Source organism: Thalassophryne amazonica, chromosome 4 (assembly GCF_902500255.1).
Source record: "Thalassophryne amazonica chromosome 4, fThaAma1.1, whole genome shotgun sequence".
Classification (NCBI taxonomy): Eukaryota; Metazoa; Chordata; class Actinopteri; order Batrachoidiformes; family Batrachoididae; genus Thalassophryne; species Thalassophryne amazonica.
This window is the reverse complement of record NC_047106.1, coordinates 126,480,375-126,502,170: the sequence shown is the minus strand read 5'-3', so window position 1 is coordinate 126,502,170 and position 21,796 is coordinate 126,480,375. Positions and strand designations below refer to the sequence as shown.

At 45.8% G+C, this 21,796-nt stretch overlaps 1 long non-coding RNA gene across 1 annotated transcript; it reads left to right on the top strand.

The window, feature by feature from the left end:
* Positions 1-8,067: 8,067 nt before the first annotated feature.
* Positions 8,068-20,427, top strand: LOC117509292. The gene is made up of 3 exons (XR_004560367.1): positions 8,068-8,078; positions 18,222-18,225; positions 20,340-20,427. It is a non-coding gene; the product is annotated as an uncharacterized LOC117509292 (long non-coding RNA).
* The last annotated feature ends 1,369 nt before the right edge of the window (positions 20,428-21,796 follow it).

Genomic DNA, 21,796 nt, shown 5'->3' with positions numbered 1-21,796 from the left:
GCGACCCGACTCCGGATAAAGCAGAAGAAAATGGATGGATGGATGGATGGATGTTGCCAGCTCATTGCACAGGAAGGATGTGAGGGAGTTCATCACAGGCTGCAGCTCGTGGCTGGTGTTCACCCTATGCTGTGAGACACATCTGGTGCATTCCAAAGGTGTGTTTTTATTTTTATTTACATTGTGATAGCCTGGCGAAACAGTTGCACTGTCAGTCCTCCTACAGTGTGACATGGTGTGTATGTTACAATATGTGCATTATTGCTGTGACACCCCGATAAGCTGCACTGTGGCGTGCCAAGCTGAGCCTCTGAAATGCTTTGACATGCCATGGGACACTAGCACAATGTGGCGCTTCTGCACGTGGTGTTACAGCTATGATGATCATGATATTTCACAAACATCATCTAACCCATGAGAGGCAATGACAATGTATCTGTAATGTAAGGTTTATTATGGATATAACACCCCCTTCAGAAGTGGTGTGCTGCTCCATGGCTGTGCAACACTTTGACTCGCAGGTGTCGATGTGATTGCACAGTGTTCATCTTGTGCACATAATGATTGTGTGCCACAGGCTTTACACAGTGCACATTACAATATGTCCTTAGCACACCGAGTGCTGTCCGGCTCATCTGGTGTGCACTTGGGACATGCCGGCAGGATTTGACTTGCCTGACCATGGTGAATTACCCTCAAATGCAGTTTTGAATAATGTTTTGATGTCATCAGAACAGTTTGAATGCAGTCAGACCACGATTAGACTGCACTATGACCACCATTCAAGCTTTTTCCACCTCAAACGTACCCAGACAGTTGAGTGCATGTGCTCTATATTCAGGCTGGCCGCGTTAATGTGCCCAAGTGTTCGGATGGCACTCAGATAGATGTCAGAGGCTTGCACTCCGACTTTGTCTAATTGGTGGTCGACTTTTCATTCGCGCTCATTCGGTCTCTAATGTGACGGGGGTATTAGAGATGGTGGCACTAACAAAAAGACAGGATGCAGAGCTGAAGATGTTGCAATTCTTTTTGGGAGAAATAAGAATGGACAGGATTAGAAATGAACATATCAGAGGGAAAGTACAGGTAGGACATTTTGGAGACAACTTCAGAGAGGTGAAACTCAGATGGTTTGGACATGTGCAGAGGAGGGACCCAGGTTATATAGGGAGAAGGATGCTGAGGATGGAGCTACCAGGCAGGAGGAGGCCAAAGAGGAGGTTTATGGATGTACTGATGTAAGACATGCAGGTGGGTGATGTGACAGAAGATGATGCAGAGAAGAGACTGAGATTGGGGCAGATGATCTGCTGTGGTGACCTCTAAACAGGAGAAGCCAAAAGTATCACATGCACACTGTTGCTGCAGCTTTAACATACTTAAGCTGCATGATCATAGAACAGAAGTCACAAATATTCAGCAAGGAGTAATGAGACAATCAGGGAGTACCAATTCAAAAAGAAAAAAGTCTTTATTAACCCAAGGTTGTTTTAGTTATTGGCAGCACAGAGGATTAGTGGTCAGCACTGTGGGCAGAAAGAAGGTCATAGGTCCACTTGAAGGCCACCTGGTGCTTTTTGTGTGGTGTTTGAGTGGGTTCCCTCTGGGTGCTCCGGCTTTCTCTCACTTTCAGATACATACAGGTTAGGTGAACTGGTGACTCCAAATTGAGCGTGAGCGAGCGTGTGAATTTGTTTGTCTGTCTCCATATGGCCCAGCGATAGACTCAAGGCACTGTTCAGGGTGTGCCCAGCCTCTTACCCAGTGACCACTGGGAAAGGCTCCAGCCTCCTGAGACCCTTAACTGCAATAAGAATGTATGGAAAAGGAACATTTTAGTCATTAAAATAAAAAAATCATGCTTATGCTTTAAGGCCTTCATCAGGGCAAGTGCGTATAGGTTAGCAAGAAACAGGATTGGTATGAACCACAAATAATCCCTTGATTGGTATTCTGCAGAAGAAGAAGAAAAAACTAGCAATCTTTTAGGGTAAAAAGTATATACAGATCCTCTTAGAACATCTTAACATTTTACGATTTAAATGTATATAAGATAAACTGCAAATGACGTTGAAAAAAAACATTGTAATACTTTTAAATCATCTAGATTACACAAAATTATATGTACACATTTAATTTTTAATTTTCAAGTGGTATCATAAAGCAAACCTGAAGAAATGAACAAAATATGAAAAAAGCCACAACAAAAACAAGAGAGGACTCACCTTTGATCTGACCATGGCTTTTGCCAGTGACTTTATGTTGTCATTTCCCCTGTGTCATGTGACTCTCTGTTTGTGAGGCACAAGGTTCGTCCATAATTAATATTATTTTAAATCCGATGATCCGTTGACTCGCGCAATTACAAAACACGAAGACAAAATTATACAGGAAAGTAGATTTCAAACTTATGTTAACTGCTTTATTTTATATGTAAATTGGTAATTCAGAAAAAGGTAAAAGATAAGATTGAGTTTGGTATGTGAAATAATATTTTAGATCCACTTTTTTTCTGAACTATAATTACATTTTATCTGAGGACAAGTATGAGAAAGTATTAGACATCAAATACATGTTTTAAAATGTTGTAAATGGATTATTTGAAATGTGATGTGCCAGACAAAAAAATATCAGACAATTCTGGAATGTTGGCTCGTTTTTTCTTTGTTTATTTCTTTTTTATTCGGGTATAAGAATGTAGTTACATGTACAATGGCGTACATTTTTTCATCACTGGGAGAAAACACACACACACACACACGATACGTCATCATCACAAGTGGTCGCTTCAGCCGGCGGGCAGGCTGTTGCTATAGTAACAACAGCACGCAAGGCAGATAAGTCGTCAAGTTAACAACAAATGAATTCATTAATAACAGCAAAACCCCGGTTTTCTCTACAAAACAAAAGCCTGGTTCGACTATTGGTTAGTAAATGCACAAATACACAAGAAAAGTGACCTAAATCTGTATAATTGTTACGGAAATTATGAGATAAAGCTTAATTTAGTGTCTTAAATAAATAAAGAAATATTTTAAAAGGTCAGAAACAGGAGACAAATTACAAACCAACCAGATAAATTTGATCTGTTTCCTGCATGTATTATATATCAGTGGCAATCAGTGTTTTTAAGATGATATCTACAATCAACAAAAATATAAACGCAACACTTTTGGTTTTGCTCCCATTTTGTATGAGATGAACTCAAAGATCTAAAACTTTTTCCACATACACAATATCACCATTTCCCTCAAATATTATTCACAAACCAGTCTAAATCTGTGATAGTGAGCACTTCTCCTTTGCTGAGATAATCCATCCCACCTCACAGGTGTGCCATATCAAGATGCTGATTAGACACCATGATTAGTGCACAGGTGTGTCTTAGACTGTCCACAATAAAAGGCCACTCTGAGAGGTGCAGTTTTGTTTTATTGGGGGGGATACCAGTCAGTATCTGGTGTGACCACCATTTGCCTCATGCAGTGCAACACATCTCCTTCGCATAGAGTTGATCAGGTTGTCAATTGTGGCCTGTGGAATGTTGGTCCACTCCTCTTCAAAGGCTGTGTGAAGTTGCTGGATATTGGCAGGAACTGGTACACGCTGTCGTATACGCCGGTCCAGAGCATCCCAAACATGCTCAATGGGTGACATGTCCGGTGAGTATGCCGGCCATGCAAGAACTGGGACATTTTCAGCTTCCAAGAATTGTGTACAGATCCTTGCAACATGAGGCCGTGCATTATCCTGCTGCAACATGAGGTGATGTTGTTGGATGTATGGCACAACAATGGGCCTCAGGATCTCATCACGGTATCTCTGTGCATTCAAAATGCCATCAATAAAATGCACCTCTGTTCTTCATCCATAACAGACGCCTGCCCATACCATAACCCCACCGCCACCATGGGCCACTCGATCCACAACACTGACATCAGAAAACTGCTCACCCACACGACGCCACACACGCTGTCTGCCATCTGCCCTGAACAGTGTGAACCGGGATTCATCCGTGAAGAGAACACCTCTCCAACGTGCCAAACGCCAGCAAATGTGAGCATTTGCCCACTCAAGTCGGTTACGACGACGAACTGGAGTCAGGTCGAGACCCCGATGAGGACGACGAGCATGCAGATGAGCTTCCCTGAGACGGTTTCTGACAGTTTGTGCAGAAATTCTTTGGTTATGCAAACCAATTGTTTCAGCAGCTGTCCGAGTGGCTGGTCTCAGACGATCTTGGAGGTGAACATGCTGGATGTGGAGGTCCTGGGCTGGTGTGGTTACATGTGGTCTGCGGTTGTGAGGCTGGTTGGATGTACTGCCAAATTCTCTGAAACGCTGTTGGAGACGGCTTATGGTAGAGAAATGAACATTCAATACACGAGCAACAGCTCTGGTTGACATTCCTGCTGTCAGCATGCCAATTGCATGCTCCCTCAAATCTTGCGACATCTGGCATTGTGCTGTGTGATAAAACTGCACCTTTCAGAGTGACCTTTTATTATGGACAGTCTAAGGCACACCTGTGCACTAATCATGGTGTCTAATCAGCATCTTGGTATGGCACACCTGTGAGGTGGGATGGATTATCTCAGCAAAGGAGAAGTGCTCACTATCACAGATTTAGACTGGTTTGTGAACAATATTTGAGGGAAATGGTGATATTGTGATATACATATGATTTGACGGTCCGTTTCAACCTGGGGGCAGTCTGTCCATGTACTCACCACGCGCATGCATGTGCTCGCTGCAGCCCGTCACCACAGTGATATATGTTTTTATTTATGTCTTCTTGATCGCAGAAAACAGACACATGCGTGGTCAGTTGTTAGTCCATGTCCGTCCAAACACAGTACTGGCCAGCTGGGATGTCCAGAATGACAGATCTCCACAGCTGCTTCAGTGAGCGGCCACATCTGTCAGTTTTTAGCGCACACATCTCATCTCTAAGCGCCACACTCCTGGGGGCACTTAGACAAATTTCACTGCCAGTACGACAAATATTGTCTGCAGACTGTTGTCATGCCAAGAATGCAAATGGCCACACATTTTCTAAGTACCATGTGTTTGATGTTCATGCGTGTCCCCTGGAATTTGGCCGACACCTGCTGCAAGAGGGTTTAATGGGCTCGCACAGTGCACAGTCTGTCTGTCAGCCACTGGTGTGCACAAATAGTTGTAGCAACAGATGTACGAGGTGTTGGAAGCAGCTATGGTTTGCATATGATTCCTGCTTCATGTGCACTTAATGCGCAGTTCGACCAAATTCGCACTATGTGTGAAATGGCTCTAAGATTCAGCAGGATCAGATGTCTGTTTGGACTCCATGGAACAACAGCCAGCACATGTCTGTTTGAGACAATGTTCTCCTCTTACGGCACTCTGGGACCACCAACTAAAAGTAGGAACTAAATTTAATTGTAATTTACAATTAGTGGTTAATGCTCATTGGTATCTGTAGGCAGGTTTGATACTTAGTCAGAAATGGGTCTTAGACAGAGTTAAAATACGTGGGGTGATCAAAACATTTTAAGCCTGACCCAGAAAAAGTAGGGTGTGGTTCTCCATCTTTTGCATTCTGAGAAACCAACATTTCTCTTGAGAATTTGTGAAATTTTGACTTGCTGGCTGCAATGTTGCAGACACAATATTTCCGTGAAGTGAGATGCGGTGTGTCAGGTTGGCAAAATGGACAAAGCTGATGTGCGTGCTGTGATTCAGTATATCAAGAAAAAGGGAATATCTTTGAAAGAGGTCCATGAGGACATGTCATTAGGGGAGGATACACCATCTTATGCTACAGTTAAACACTGGTCAGCCATATTCAAGAGAGGCAGAACAACCGCCAAAGATGGAGCAAGATCAGAAGACCAGAACTGCCACCTCGACTGATATGATCCAGAAGATCCATGATATGGTCCTCACTGACAAAAGACTAAGTGAACATCACATAGCCAGTACTGTAGACATTTCCCAGGAGTGAGTTCATTCGGTTCTGATGGAAGAACTTGGAATGATAAAACTTTCAGCAGGATGGGTCCCAATGCTTCTCATGGTCGATCAGAGAAACACACCAGGTTCCAGATATCCAGGGAGAATCTTCAACTTTTTGAAGTAGATCCAAATAACTTCATGATCTGGGTTCATTACTTCAAACCAGAGTCCAAACAACAGTTGAAGCAATGGAAACGTGGATTCTCCTCGCCAAAGAAAGCCAGAGCTGTCTCATCTGCTGAAAAGATCATGGTCTCTGTCTTCTGGGATGCTGAGGGCATCATACTGGTGGACTATCTCCAGAAAGGACAAATCATCATGGGGACTATTATGCTTCCTTTCTGCAACATCTGCAGGAGAAAATAAAGCAGAATTGGTGTGTAATGCTCCAACGAGGGGTTCTGTTTCACCAGGACCATACTCAGTTCCACACGTTGGTCATTGCGATGGCTGGCATTCATGAATGTGGCTTTGAACTTGTTTTGTTATTCCCCTGATTTGGCTCCTTTGAACTTCCATCTGTTTCCAAACATGAAAAGGCATCTTGCCAGAACTCATTATAATACTGATAATGATGTCATATCTGTAGTGGATGGCTTCCTTGAGCTCCAGGATAAGACCTTCAGTGAGAATGGTATTAACTCTTTAATGGTGTACGTATCATTTAGGGTTAAGGTTCTGCAGTGACTCTGGAAAAGGTCTGTGGACTTACATGATGACTTTCAAGCACCTGATGACAAACAGCCATATTTTTACCAATTATTGTCAAATTATGATGGAAAGAGAGCCTGAAAGTTGCTCTTAATTAACAAAATAGATCAATTTTTGGTTTCCACAAAGGGGAAACTTTAGTCTGTGTCAATTTGACCAATTAAAGACATGTTTGGAGAAAGGGCGCAGCTGAGCAGCACACCAGACTGCACATGAAGAAACAAAAGGACACACCTTTCAGAACAGACTGGAAGGTGTGGAGCAAGAACAGGGTCAGACTAAAGGTCACAAAGCAAGCGTCACATGGTCAATGAAACACAATATAAGACAAATCATCAGGCTGATACTTTGTACTTTTGTTAGTCTGAGGGACAAAAATGCAAGAAGACTGGATGGGATTGAGACCTGGACTTATGTCCACCACCTTTTGTTCCTGGTGCATTTCCTCCTGCTGGGGTGCTCCCCCCAAATCCAGCTCCTCAGTCAGCTCAGCTTCTCAATTCCAAACCACAACCTGGACGTCACACATAAGACCTGGTCTTCCTGTTTGTGGTGACAAATTACCCAACTGGATTGAAGCCATCCAAAACATTGCAAAGAAATAGATAAAATCGAATCCCAAATTATTCAGTTTGAAGTCCCCTTTGAGTGTCAATGTTCATGGGTACAGTCACACAGCACAATCAGAAACTGTTGCACATGAAATATATCAGCTTAGCAGATGGTTTGATGAAAACACATTATCCTTGAATCTGAACAAAAGTAAATTTTTAATATTTGGGACTAGAAAAAAGATAACTTTAAGCATAAATAACAGGAAATACTAAGGTGGCCGGCGATCACCATAGTATTTCCTGTTTTTCCTGTTGTTTAATGCTGTCAAATTATACTGGATTCCTTGTCTTTCTGATGCCTGATTCTGTTTTTCTCTCTGTTTACGGTGCAGCTCCACCCAGAAATGGGTGTGGTATTTGTGCTGGCAACCCTCCTGTCCTGTGGACCAACAGCTTTTCCTGTATATTCGTTTTGTGAATTGTTCTGTAATTTATGTCTGTAGCATGGCACAAAGCAGAGGGTCACCCCTTTGAGTCTGGTCTGCTTGAGGTTTCTTCCTCAGAGGGAGTTTTTCCTTACCACTGCTACTCTGGGGGTTAGTTAGGTTAGATGTTACTTGTGTGAAGCGCCTTGAGGCAACTCTGTTGTGATGTGGCGCTATATAAATGAAAATAAATTGAAAATTGAAAATGAAAATAACGAAGAAACTGAGCGAATAAATGAGGTTACATTTTGGGGTATTTGCTGTATGATAATTTGTCTTGGATGTCACATGTGAGGAGTGTAGAAATAATTTTGCTTCTGTGTGCAAAGTTAAATAATGTAAGCATTCAAATTAGAACTAGGATGTTTATAAATGTTGTGTTGAAAATTCCTTGCTGTGTTAAAAAAGCACATTGGAAAATTTTGAAGAAAATGTTAAATTTCGGGGTGGGGGGGAGTTAATAAATTTTGTCCTCATCTGTACCATGACACAAATCCAGAGACGTGATAACTTTGACAAATGTTATGACAAATGCATATTTCCAGTTAAAAACCTGTTGCAGTCCTGAGATGTGATAAACTGACATAATTAGAAATTAAATTTGAGTAATTTTTGATGAAGCAGGGGAAAGATACACTGCTGACTCCGAGTGGACTCCCCCCCATCATGATGTGACACCAGGACTGGACTGTGATGAAGGATTTCAGGCAAAAGCACAGCAAGCCAAGAGGTGTAGTGGGCCAACAACCTGCTGACAACCCGTACCACGCTGAGGTCAGCAGAAAGGGCCATGTGAAAGGTCCCAGCTCCACCTGAGGCCCAGGTCACTTAGCCCTCAACTGCTGAGAAGATCCCAAATAAACTTGTGTACTAGAGCTGAAACACTAATCAAGTTAATTGATTAAAATCGATTATTAAAATAGTTGTCAACTAATTTAGTCATCGATTAGTTGCTAAATAACTTTGTTTTACCGCAAATGTTTCATTTCTTCCACATAATCAACTGAGCTTTACTTTGAATCTTGAACCAATGAAGGAGTGCTTTGAGCTGCTGCTTCGTTGGTTTCATTTGTTTTATTTCACTTTATCTTAATTTTTCCACACTAAAACCCTAAAGAGCATATGTCTGTGAGGAACATTTACCTTTTTTATGTTAAACTGACCTGTTATGGTCTTCTGAAACAGTTGATAGATGTATTTTATGGTAACGCCAGTGCTAATGCATTAGCATGTCTCTGGCGTTTTCAGTGTTAAAGTTAGCATTAAGCTGCTGGCATTTCAGAAGTTTTCAAATAATGTTCTGTTGTTAAATAAAGTGATGGAAGGAGAGAAAAATTGTTTCCCTGGCGCATTTTTAAAAAATTCCCCGCTAATCCGATTAATCGATTAATCGTGTCGAAACCCCATCAGATTCATCGATGATCCAAATAATCGTTTGTTGCGGCCCTATTGTGTACCCAGTTCTTGTTTTCTGAATATGTCATTGCACAAAAGTACAACAACCGAGGCCCTCATGTCAGTGCTGTTTAAGAGACACTAAAAATAAGAACAAATAAAAATAAACAGAACAAACAGACACAAGTAAGGGGGTTCGGACTTCATAGAGAGGCATGTTTGGGCATCTTTCGTCACACATAGAGCCGCGCACCCTCCACGCCTTTATACATTAATGAGTTCTGACTTTCTGATTGGCTGAGAAATGTATATAATACCAGAAGTAGGTACCCTATGAAACAAGTCTCACGGGCCACGGGCCTCATGTACAAAGACTTGCATTGACTTTCTACTAAAGGTTGGCGTACGCCAAAACCCTGAATCAGGCGTAAGTATAAAATATATTCAGATGTATCAAAGTGTGCACGTTTGGTTTGTACATACCACTGAACGTGTAATCGAGCACACGTGCACACACGCCAAACTCCTCACTGGCCACGCCGCTATATAAATATGCAAATGTATTCAAATAGTTTGGTTGTGTCGTGCTGAGGGTACCATAAGTGTAGAGTATTGTGTGTTTGATGACACCCACCATCGTTTCTGTGTTGTTTTGTGTAAAAATAAAACAACTTTCAGAGACAACGTGCAAAAACAACGATGGCTGTGGTTAGATTGGCCTTCTCTCAGCTCGCTGTCATGTAAAAAGGAAATTAAATAAGTAAGTTTGATGCTAAAAGAACTTTGTTCCATTGTGTGCGGCAATGTCCCAAGGTTGGACTTTTCTGGGACAAGGTCAAAAGAGCCGTAGAGACTATAATCAAAAAAAACATTCCAAAAGATCTTGTACTTTTATTTTAGGAGTTTATTCTGAAAAAAGCAAATTCACGAAGATTGAGCAAATACTCATCAATATGTGCTTCTTACAAGCAAAAAGATCAATTGCTATATACTGGAAAATAAAATAACAGGCCCAAGCTGACACATTGGGTAAAACAAATGCTATCAGTGTTTCCTCTGGAAAGAATAACTTGTTTTAAAAAAGGGAAGCTGTTGCTTTTTGAAAAAAAAATCTGGGACCATTTAAAAACTTTGGATAATTTAAATATACCAATAGACAATGAAAACGAATGAGTAATGTATCACTGTAAACCCAGGTGCATATAAGATTTATCTAAATGCCTGGATTCATGACCGTTTGTGAACAGAATGTTGTGTGGGCCGCCAGAAGAGGAGGTACTGCTGGCCCACCACCAGAGGGCGCCCTGCCTGAAGTGCGGGCTTCAGGCACGAGAGGGCGCTGCCGCCACGGACACAACCGGGAGTGACAACTGTCACACATCAACTCATGACAGCTGTCACCCATCATTTCATCACTCCATAAAAGCCGGATGTCATCTCCACCTCGCTGCCAAGATATCATCTACCTGTGAAGGTAATTCTCTGCTAAACTGAAAACATTGACTAACAGTCTGAACTTCTTTGCAGCCGTTTTCCTGTAAGTGTTTCCTTATCTGTGGGATTGGCGTTTGGTGTGATCAGCGACGGCTTCGCTTCACCCCCCAACCAGATAAGTGGTTGACAGGAGCTGCACGTGTGTGTGATTAGAAGTGGAGGTGACTTTCCACCTTCTGACTGTTTTTGTTACTGGGTGTGCACACACCCACATCTCACTGTTTGTGCTCCTCGCCAGCAGTACCAGATCCGACAGTCGGGGATGGTGATCACCTGGGAATTCGGGACTTGGCGGCTCCAGTATTCTCCGGGTTCTGTGGCGGTGGAAATCGTGTGGTTCCGGCTCTTATCAGGACAGACGTCTTCTATCCTCGAGCCTGCCCACATGTCACCTTGGTGTATTGACTGCTGTCAGATTCTGTGATTGTCTGTATCATCGTTGTGCACATTCACAACATTAAATTGTTACCTTTTGGCTCATCTATTGACCGTTCATTTGCGCCCCCTGTTGTGGGTCCGTGTCACTACACTTTCCCCAACAGGATATCTCGGCCAACGTCATGGATCCCGAGGGGCGTCAACCATCTGTTGGACAGCCAATGGAAGAGCAGGGTGCACAGGCGTCGGCTGGAGGCATGATTGGTGAGTTGCAGCACATCCTCACCGCCTTTACCGCTCAGATGGACCTGATGACCGAGCAAAACATCATCCTTAATCGCAGGATGGAGGCTCTCACCGCGGAGGTGGAAGCGCGCGCTCAGGGCGCTGCTGCAGCTCCTCCTCCTGCCGACCCGGTGCCGAATACAGACATTCCACTGGTCATTCAACAACCCCCCCACCATCCCTCAGAGCCGTACGGAGGTTGTGTGGAGACGTGCGCGGACTTTCTTATGCAGTGTTCACTCGTCTTTGCACAGCGTCCCGTGATGTACGCGTCTGACGCCAGTAAGGTGGCTTACGTGATTAATTTGCTTTGAGGTAAGGCACGCGCTTGGGCTACAGCGCTTTGGGAACAAGGTTCACGGCTCCTTGCCTCTTATACTGGGTTTGTGAGGGAGCTCAGAACTGTTTTTGATCACCCCAACAGAGGCGAAACCGCGTCTACCGTGCTGCTGTCAATGAGACAGGGGCGCCGGAGCGCAGCCGAATATGCAGTCGTCTTCCGCATCACGGCTGCAAGATCCGGCTGGAATATGACTGCGCTCCGCGCCGCCTTCATAAACGGACTGTCGTCGGTCCTGAAGGAGCACCTGGTGGCTAAGGAGGAACCGCGGGATTTGGCTGAGCTTATCGATTTGGTTATACGATTGGACAATCGGTTAGAAGAACGCCGACGGGAGTGAGGCGAAGGGCGTGGTCAGGCACAAGCCATCCCTCTTCCTCTCGGGTCCGAACGAGAGCCATCTTCCCCACGCTCCACAGCCACAGCGCTCCATGTGGCTACAGCTCCCCCTGCTGACGATGCTAGGGACACGAGCAGGGCCACATTCAGACAGAGGAGGCTGATCCACGGGGAGTGCTTTGTCTGCGGCTCGAGTGAGCATCAGCAGAGAGTCTGCCCCAAACGGTCAAAACACAAACGCCCGCCCTTAGAGACTGGGCTGAGGGGGGGTCAAAGCATTCACGTGGGTCATACACATCTTTCAACACGACTCCCAGTTACAATCCTGAGTGGGGATTTAACCCTTCAAGCCCCAGCACTGGTGGACACGGGGTCAGAAGGGAATCTGCTGGATAGCAGATGGGCAAGGGAGGTAGGGCTCCCTCTGGTGGCGCTTTCTTCGCCAGTGAAGGTGCGAGCACTAGATGGCACTCTTCTCCCTTTTATCACACACAAGACACTACCTGTAACCCTGGTAGTGTCTGGGAATCACCGGGAGGAGATTGAGTTTTTTGTAACTCCTTCTACCTCCCGCGTGATTTTGGGCTTCCCATGGATGATTAAACACAATCCCCGGATTGATTGGCCGTCTGGGGTTGTGGCTCAGTGGAGCAAAACCTGCCACCGGAATTGTTTAGGATCCTCGGTTCCTCCAGGTGTAAATGCTAATGAGGAGGTTAAAGTCCCTCCCAATCTGACGGCGGTGCCGGTTGAGTACCACGATCTTGCTGATGTCTTCAGCAAGGATCTGGCGCTCACCCTTCCCCCGCACTGTCCGTACGATTGTGCCATTGATTTGGTCCCGGGCGTTGAGTTTCCATCCAGCAGGCTGTACAATCTCTCACGTCCCGAGCGCGAATCAATGGAGACCTACATCCGGGACTCATTAGCTGCCGGGTTGATCCGGAATTCCACCTCCCCGATGGGTGCAGGTTTCTTTTTTGTGGGCAAGAAAGATGGCGGACTCCGTCCATGCATTGATTACAGGGGGCTGAACGACATAATGGTTCGTAATCGATACCCTTTACCCCTGTTGGATTCAGTGTTCACGCCCCTGCATGGAGCCCAAATTTTCACCAAACTGGACCTCAGGAATGCGTACCACCTGGTTCGGATCCGGAAGGGAGACGAATGGAAGACGGCATTCAACACCCCATTAGGTCATTTTGAGTACCTGGTCATGCCGTTCTGCCTCACTAACGCCCAAGCGACGTTCCAAGCTTTGGTTAATGACGTCTTGCGGGACTTCCTGCACCGATTCGTCTTCGTATATCTGGATGACATACTCATCTTTTCCCTGGACCCTGAGACTCAAGTCCAGCATGTACGTCAGGTCCTGCAGCGGTTGTTGGAGAACCGGCTGTTTGTGAAGGGTGAGAAGTGTGAGTTTCACTGCACCTCTTTGTCCTTCCTGGGGTTCATCATCTCCTCCAACTCTGTCGCCCCTGATCTGGCCAAGGTTGCGGCGGTGAGAGATTGGCCCCAACCAACAAGCCGTAGGAAGCTGCAACAGTTCCTCGGCTTCGCAAATTTCTACAGGAGGTTCATTAAGGGCTACAGTCAGGTAGTTAGCCCCCTGACAGCCCTGACCTCTCCAAAAGTCCCCTTCACCTGGTCGGATCGGTGCGAAGCCGCGTTCAAGGAGTTGAAACGCCGGTTCTCGTCTGCACCAGTTCTGGTGCAGCCCGACCCTAGCCGCCAGTTCGTGGTTGAAGTGGACGCCTCTGACTCAGGGATAGGAGCCGTGCTATCCCAGAGTGGAGAGACCGATAAGGTTCTTCACCCATGTGCCTACTTTTCTCGCAGGTTGACCCCAGCTGAACGGAACTATGACGTCGGCAATCGAGAACTCCTTGCGGTGAAAGAGGCTCTTGAGGAGTGGAGACACCTGTTGGAGGGAGCGTCTGTGCCGTTCACGGTTTTCACTGACCATCGGAACCTGGAGTATATCAGGACCGCCAAGCGGCTGAACCCCAGGCAAGCCCGCTGGTCACTGTTCTTCGGGTGTTTTGACTTCCGAATCACCTACCGCCCCGGGACCAAGAACCAGAGATCCGATGACTTGTCCCGGGCACATGAAGATGAGGTCAAGACTGAGCTGTCGGATCCACCGGAGCCCATCATTCCGGAGTCCACTATCGTGGCCACCCTCACCTGGGACGTGGAGAAGACTGTCCGGGAGGCCCTGGCATGGAGCCCGGACCCCGGAACTGGACCAAAGAACTGTTTATACGTCCCACCAGAGGCCAGAGCTGCAGTCTTGGACTTCTGTCACGGGTCCAAGCTCTCCTGTCATCCAGGGGTGCGTAGGACCGTGGCAGTTGTCCGGCAGTGCTTCTGGTGGGCGTCCATGGAGGCCGACGTCCGGGAATATGTCCAGGCCTGCACCACCTGTGCCAGGGGCAAGGCAGACCACTCCAAGACACAAGGACTTCTGCAACCGCTTCCGGTGCCTCGTCGCCCCTGGTCTCACATTGGCCTGGACTTTGTCACGGGCCTCCCGCCGTCCCAGGGCATGACGACCATCTTCACGATAGTGGACCGTTTCTCCAAGGCGGCCCATTTCGTGGCCCTCCCGAAGCTCCCTACAGCCCAGGAGACAGCAGAGCTCCTGGTCCACCACGTCGTACGTCTGCATGGGATACCAACTGACATTGTCTCGGACCATGGTCCTCAGTTCTCCTCACAGGTTTGGAGGAGTTTCTGCAGAGAACTGGGGGCCAACGTGAGCCTCTCGTCCGGGTATCACCCTCAGACGAATGGACAGGCAGAGCGGGCCAACCAAGAACTTGAACAGGCCCTCCGCTATGTTACATCCGTGCACCCGTCGGCCTGGAGTCACCATCTGGCCTGGATCGAGTACGCCCATAACAGCCAGGTCTCCTCTGCCACCGGCCTCTCCCCATTTGAGGTGTGTCTGGGGTACCAGCCCCCATTGTTCTCCGTGGTGGAGGGAGAGGTCGGTATGCCCTCGGTCCAGGCCCACCTGCAAAGATGCCGTCGGGTGTGGCGCACCGCCCGTTCTGCCTTGTTGAAGGCCCAGACGAGGGCTAAGGCCCATGCAGACTGCCAGCGTTCCCCGGCCCCTGCTTACCAGCCCGGGCAGGAGGTGTGGCTTTCAACGAAGGACATCCCCCTCCAAGTGACTCACCCAAACTCAAGGACAGGTATATTGGTCCATTCAAGATCCTCAAAGTCCTCAGTCCGGCCGCAGTGAAGCTCCAGCTCCCAGCTTCACTGCGGGTCCACCCCGTTTTTCATGTTTCCCAGATCAAGCCACACCACACCTCACCCCTCTGTGCTCCCGGACCGGCGCCGCCTCCTGCCCGGATCATCGATGGGGAGCCTGCAGGAGGCGCCCGTTGAGGGGGGGGGTCCTGTTGTGTGGGCCGCCAGAAGGGGAGGTACTGCTGGCCCACCACCAGAGGGCGCCCTGCCTGAAGTGCGGGCTTCAGGCACGAGAGGGCGCTGCCGCCACGGACACAACCGGGAGTGACAGCTGTCACACATCAACTCATGACAGCTGTCACCCATCATTTCATCACTCCATAAAAGCCGGATGTCATCTCCACCTCGCTGCCGAGATATCATCTACCTGTGAAGGTAATTCTCTGGTAAACTGAAAACATTGACTAACAGTCTGAACTTCTTTGCAGCCGTTTTCCTGTAAGTGTTTCCTTATCTGTGGGATTGGCGTTTGGTGTGATCAGCGACGGCTTCGCTTCACCCCCCAACCAGATAAGTGGTTGACAGGAGCTGCACGTGTGTGTGATTAGAAGTGGAGGTGACTTTCCACCTTCTGACTGTTTTTGTTACTGGGTGTGCACACACCCACATCTCACTGTTTGTGCTCCTCGCCAGCAGTACCAGATCCGACAGTCGGGGATGGTGATCACCTGGGAATTCGGGACTTGGCGGCTCCAGTATTCTCCGGGTTCTGTGGCGGTGGAAATCGTGTGGTTCCGGCTCTTATCAGGACAGACGTCTTCTATCCTCGAGCCTGCCCACACGTCACCTTGGTGTATTGACTGCTGTCAGATTCTGTGATTGTCTGTATCATCGTTGTGCACATTCACAACATTAAATTGTTACCTTTTGGCTCATCTATTGACCGTTCATTTGCGCCCCCTGTTGTGGGTCCGTGTCACTACACTTTCCCCAACACAGAATGTATAACTGGGAAGGTTTTCCTCATTTTGTTTATGCATTCTTTTTTGTTGTTGTTGTTGCTGCTTATTTGCATGTTTTGTTCAGGTTCCATGCAATAAGCACAGGAATGTGTTCTTTTTTTTTTTTTTACATAAAAGAACATACTTTTTTGACATTTGAAATGTTGTATAATGTGATGGGATATTCTGTACTTTTCACATTAAAAAAAGTCAATAAACACATTGTTAAAAAAGTAAGTTTGTGTGTGTAAATATTGAACTGAGCTGCGCACACACACTGAGGTAAAGAGATATTAGGTACATGGTGGCTGAGAATGTGTGACCGTAACATTACATATGCTTTTATTGACAAATCGTGAACACAGTCGGGGGCTTGTTCAGAAGCGCTCTAGTTCCACCATCAAGAAAAAGAAAACATATAAAAAAAATTTTTTGAAAGTGCACATGCCCAAATGTGTCTCCGCTGGTTTTCATTAGGAATAATTACATGGATAAATTATTTAACCACTACACAGCTTCCCCCTTATCATGCACCGTGCCTGATGTGCATTTGGACACCACACATGATTTAAACATTGATGGAATGAAAATGTTTCCTATATACCAAATGGTGACCTTGCCAGGGGTCATCAAAGTTCAAGAGCAAAGTTTTTAAGAGGAAACTTAAAACCCTTCTGTTTCTCCAGGCATTCAATCCTCAGTAGCGAAAGGGCTGCTTTATGACCACTGTGTGTGTCTTAGAGTTATTTTATTGTGATGTACATTATCTTTTATTCTCAGAATTTTTATTTATGTGTGTCTTTTGTGAAGCACCTTGTGACTTTCCTTGTCTGTGAAAGGTGCTATATAAATAAACATTACTTACTTACACTCAACAAAAATATAAACGCAACACTTTTGGTTTTGCTCCCATTTTGTATGAGATGAACTCGAAGATCTAAAACTTTTTCCACATACACAATATCACCATTTCCCTCAAATATTGTTCACAAACCAGTCTAAATCTGTGATAGTGAGCACTTCTCCTTTGCTGAGATAATCCATCCCACCTCACAGGTGTGCCATACCAAGATGCTGATTAGACACCATGATTAGTGCACAGGTGTGCCTTAGACTGCCCACAATAAAAGGCCACTCTGAAAGGTGCAGTTTTGTTTTATTGGGGGGGATACCAGTCAGTATCTGGTGTGACCACCATTTGCCTCATGCAGTGCAACACATCTCCTTCGCATAGAGTTGATCAGGTTGTCAATTGTGGCCTGTGGAATGTTGGTCCACTCCTCTTCAATGGCTGTGTGAAGTTGCTGGATATTGGCAGGAACTGGTACACGCTGTCGTATACGCCGGTCCAGAGCATCCCAAACATGCTCAATGGGTGACATGTCTGGTGAGTATGCCGACCATGCAAGAACTGGGACATTTTCAGCTTCCAAGAATTGTGTACAGATCCTTGCAACATGGGGCCGTGCATTATCCTGCTGCAACATGAGGTGATGTTCTTGGATGTATGGCACAACAATGGGCCTCAGGATCTCGTCACGGTATCTCTGTGCATTCAAAATGCCATCAATAAAATGCACCTGGGTTCTTCGTCCATAACAGACGCCTGCCCATACCATAACCCCACCGCCACCATGGGCCACTCAATCCACAACATTGACATCAGAAAACCGCTCACCCACACGACGCCACACACACTGTCTGCCATCTGCCCTGGACAGTGTGAACCGGGATTCATCCGTGAAGAGAACACCTCTCCAACATGCCAAACGCCAGCGAATGTGAGCATTTGCCCACTCAAGTCTGTTACGACGATGAACTGGAGTCAGGTCGAGACCCAGATGAAGACGACGAGCATGCAGATGAGCTTCCCTGAGACGGTTTCTGACAGTTTGTGCAGAAATTCTTTGGTTATGCAAACCGATTGTTCCAGCAGCTGTCCGAGTGGCTGGTCTCAGACGATCCTGGAGGTGAACATGCTGGATATGGAGGTCCTGGGTTGGTGTGGTTACACGTGGTCTGGGGTTGTGAGACTGGTTGGATGTACTGCCAAATTCTCTGAAATGCCTTTGGAGATGGCTTATGGTAGAGAAATGAACATTCAATACACGAGCAACAGCTCTGGTTGACATTCCTGCTGTCAGCATGCCAACTGCACGCTCCCTCACATCTTGCGACATCTGTGGCATTGTGCTGTGTGATAAAACTGCACCTTTCAGAGTGGCCTTTTATTGTGGGCAGTCTAAGGCACATCTGTGCACTAATCATGGTGTCTAATCAGCATCTTGATATGGCACACCTGTGAGGTGGGATGGATTATCTCAGCAAAGGAGAAGTGCTCACTATCACAGATTTAGACTGGTTTGTGAACAATATTTGAGGGAAATGGTGATATTGTGTATGTGGAAAAAGTTTTAGATCTTTGAGTTCATCTCATACAAAATGGGAGCAAAACCAAAAGTGTTGCGTTTATATTTTTGTTGAGTGTACTTACTTACTTACTTACTAAGGCAAAAATGCGCAAAAACTGATATTTCATTAAATTCCCATCTTTCAAGTGGTGTAACATTCAGCGCCATCAAGTTGCCAAGCCATTTTAACGATTAAATGCCTTATGGAGGCAAACGCTTTCATCTTACATACATACTAGGTTGGGGGATTGATGGCGCTGAATATAGGGGGCACTCAAAGTCTGGTCATTTTGCAAAAATGTCTGTATTTAAAGGCCCATAACCCTCTGTGCCATTAAGACCCCAATCAGATTTCAATGTTATCAACAAATATAGCCCTACTCTATCAAATGCAGCTGAAAAATCACTGGGGTTTTGATAGCGCTGGCCACCAGGGGGTGCCAAAGTACTTGACTTATCCAATTTTGCTACACCACTTGAAAGATGGGAATTTAATGAAATATCAGTTTTTGCATATTTTTGCCTTGAACTTTGATGACCTCTGGCAAGGTCACTGTTTGGTTTTTGGTAGAGACATTTTGGGAAAGTTTGTTTCTTGGTAGGGTCCATCTTTGAGCCAAGTTTCATTGAAATTTGAGTCGGCTTGAATCACACCCTAAAGTAAACCTGCCTGAACTTTAAAAATATTGGCACTTAACAAAAACAAACTCACCATGTGATGGCGCCTTCATAGCAATATGTGTGCAGTTAACAGCTCTAATTACATTCTGGAAACTTGCTCTTGCTGCAAAATGCACTGTAATGTTGGAATGTACCTGGATGAGATTCGGATGAATGCATTCCACACAGCCGGCACGGCTCGGCGCAAGGTTGACTGGCACTTGCCTGACTGATCAGCAAGCTCATGCTGGATTTCCCCTGTTGCCAGGCTGCCCAGTATGGTCAGCACCTGTGTGGGCACAGACAACCCCTGGCTCCTCGCGGTATTGCGCTCTGGGCTGACCGCTAGAGGTGGGCAGATCAATCCTAATATCGATAATATCGATACCAACGCTGGTATTGATATTGAACGATCCTCATGTAAAAAGATCGATACTCAAGCTTTTTTTCTCTCCCGCACGCACTGACTGCTGTGCACGCAGATTCATCAAAGTCTACTCTCTGTCTGTAAGAGCAGCATTGCGCGATGTCACACAACACGGAGCAGCGCACCTTCCCCCCTCTGGTCTTTTGCTGTTGCACCGTCACGTGGCTCAGCGACGCCAGACAACAGCCATGCAGGTAGTCTCATCCTGGCCCGCCCACTCAGCGCTCCTCGAGTCAGCCCTCTACCTCAGGAGATTTTGTTTTAAGTTGTGTTGAGTGATATTTTTTTAAACAAAAATGTTGATTGTGATAATAAAGTATTTTGTTGTCACGTACAATGTTTGGCGAAATTCTATTCTAGCTCTTTTGGATCCTTTGGATCTATGAAGCTTAAATATGAAAAAGTATCGGTATCGGTATCGATATCGATATTGGCGATACTGGGCCTGTATTTACTTGGTATCGGATCAACACCAAAATCCCGGTATCGCTCACCTCTACTGACTACAGTTCTGTGCCCAACTCCAGTAACAGTGGCCTTGGTAATTGAAATTGGCTTATGAGCCAGTTATCGTTATTTGCAAGTAAATCCTCGCATTCCCTGAGCGCACACTCACGTCGGATTGCACCATTTGCAAAGTGTTTTAACAAAGCAGCCATTGTTAGTGCCATTTTACGGATCACTTTGCGCCTGCTTTAATATCCATCCATATAATTGCAAACACGTGGGTGTGTTAATTGTTCATCAGTGTGTCTCTGATGCGCACATCACTCTGATGACTTCTTGTTTTCACACTATTAACGGTTCCCAGCATCACCTTTGCATGTCCACAGTGGAACAATAGCTGTAGAAATGTGTGTACGCCAGCCTGGATTTTTGCGTGACGCATCGCACATTTCCATGCTCACGTCACTTTTGATCCATTTGCACGTGGCCGTGGAGACTGGCATATGCCAGATTTTTGTGCATAAGCACGCTTTGTACATGAGGCCCCAGGAGAGTTATATGATGTCAGAAGTATCCTACAAAGAAAGGGCCAAGAGAGTTACCATGGAAAAAAAGGGCAGCTATCGGCCCATTTATTTATTGGCCCACTGGGAAAAATCCTGATACTCTCAATGGCCAATCCACCCATGCCATGAAGTGGAAGACAATTGTGACAGTCTATCAAATGACAGCTCTGATTCCCAAGACATCCCCGGCGTCCCAGTCCACCAGTGTCACCACGTTCACCCGGGCTTCACCAGTCTCCAGTGAAACCCGTCACCAGTCGTCATCCGCAGACTCTTTCATCATCCCTCAGTCAGAAAACAAAGCAGAATTCAATCAGCTGGAATGAACAATTTGTAGATCCTATGTTTTTATTTAAACACAATTTTAAAACAAAAATTAGGCACAATTATTTTGAAGGTGATGTAGTTTTGTTTTTGTGCATTATAATTTTACCCAATGTCATGAGTTTTACATGAATAGTTTTTACTTTGTTATGAATAAAAGCACAAATATGATATTTTTCATTTCTACCAATGGAAACACTTAATAGAAGCTGGCATCCAAGTCTGTCCACTCAACTTTTTCATCATGACCATGCATATACAGTGGGGAAAATAAGTATTTGATCCCCTGTCAGTTTTGCAGGTTTTCCCACCTTGGTACAGTAGCGTTTGTTTGCAATTACAGAGGTCAAACATTTCCTGTAGTTTTTCACCAGGTTTGCACACACTGAAGCAGGGATTTTGGTCCACTCCTCCATACAGATCTTCTCCAAATCTTTCAGGTTTGGAGTTTCAGCTCCCTCCAAAGATTTTCTATTGAGTTCAGGTCTGGAGACTGGCCAGGCCACTCCAGGACCTTGAAATGCTTCTTACTGAGCCCCTCCTTAGTTGCCCTGGCTGTGTGTTTGGGGTCATTGTCATGCTGGAAGACCCAGCCATGACCCATCTTCAATGCTCTTACTGAGGGAAGGAGGTTGTTTGCCAAAATCTCGCAATACATGACCCCATCCATCCTCCCTTCAATACGGTGCAGTTGTCCTGTCCCCTTTGCAGAAGAGCACCCACAGAGTATGTTTTCACCCCCATGCTTCATTATTGGGATGGTTTTCTTGGT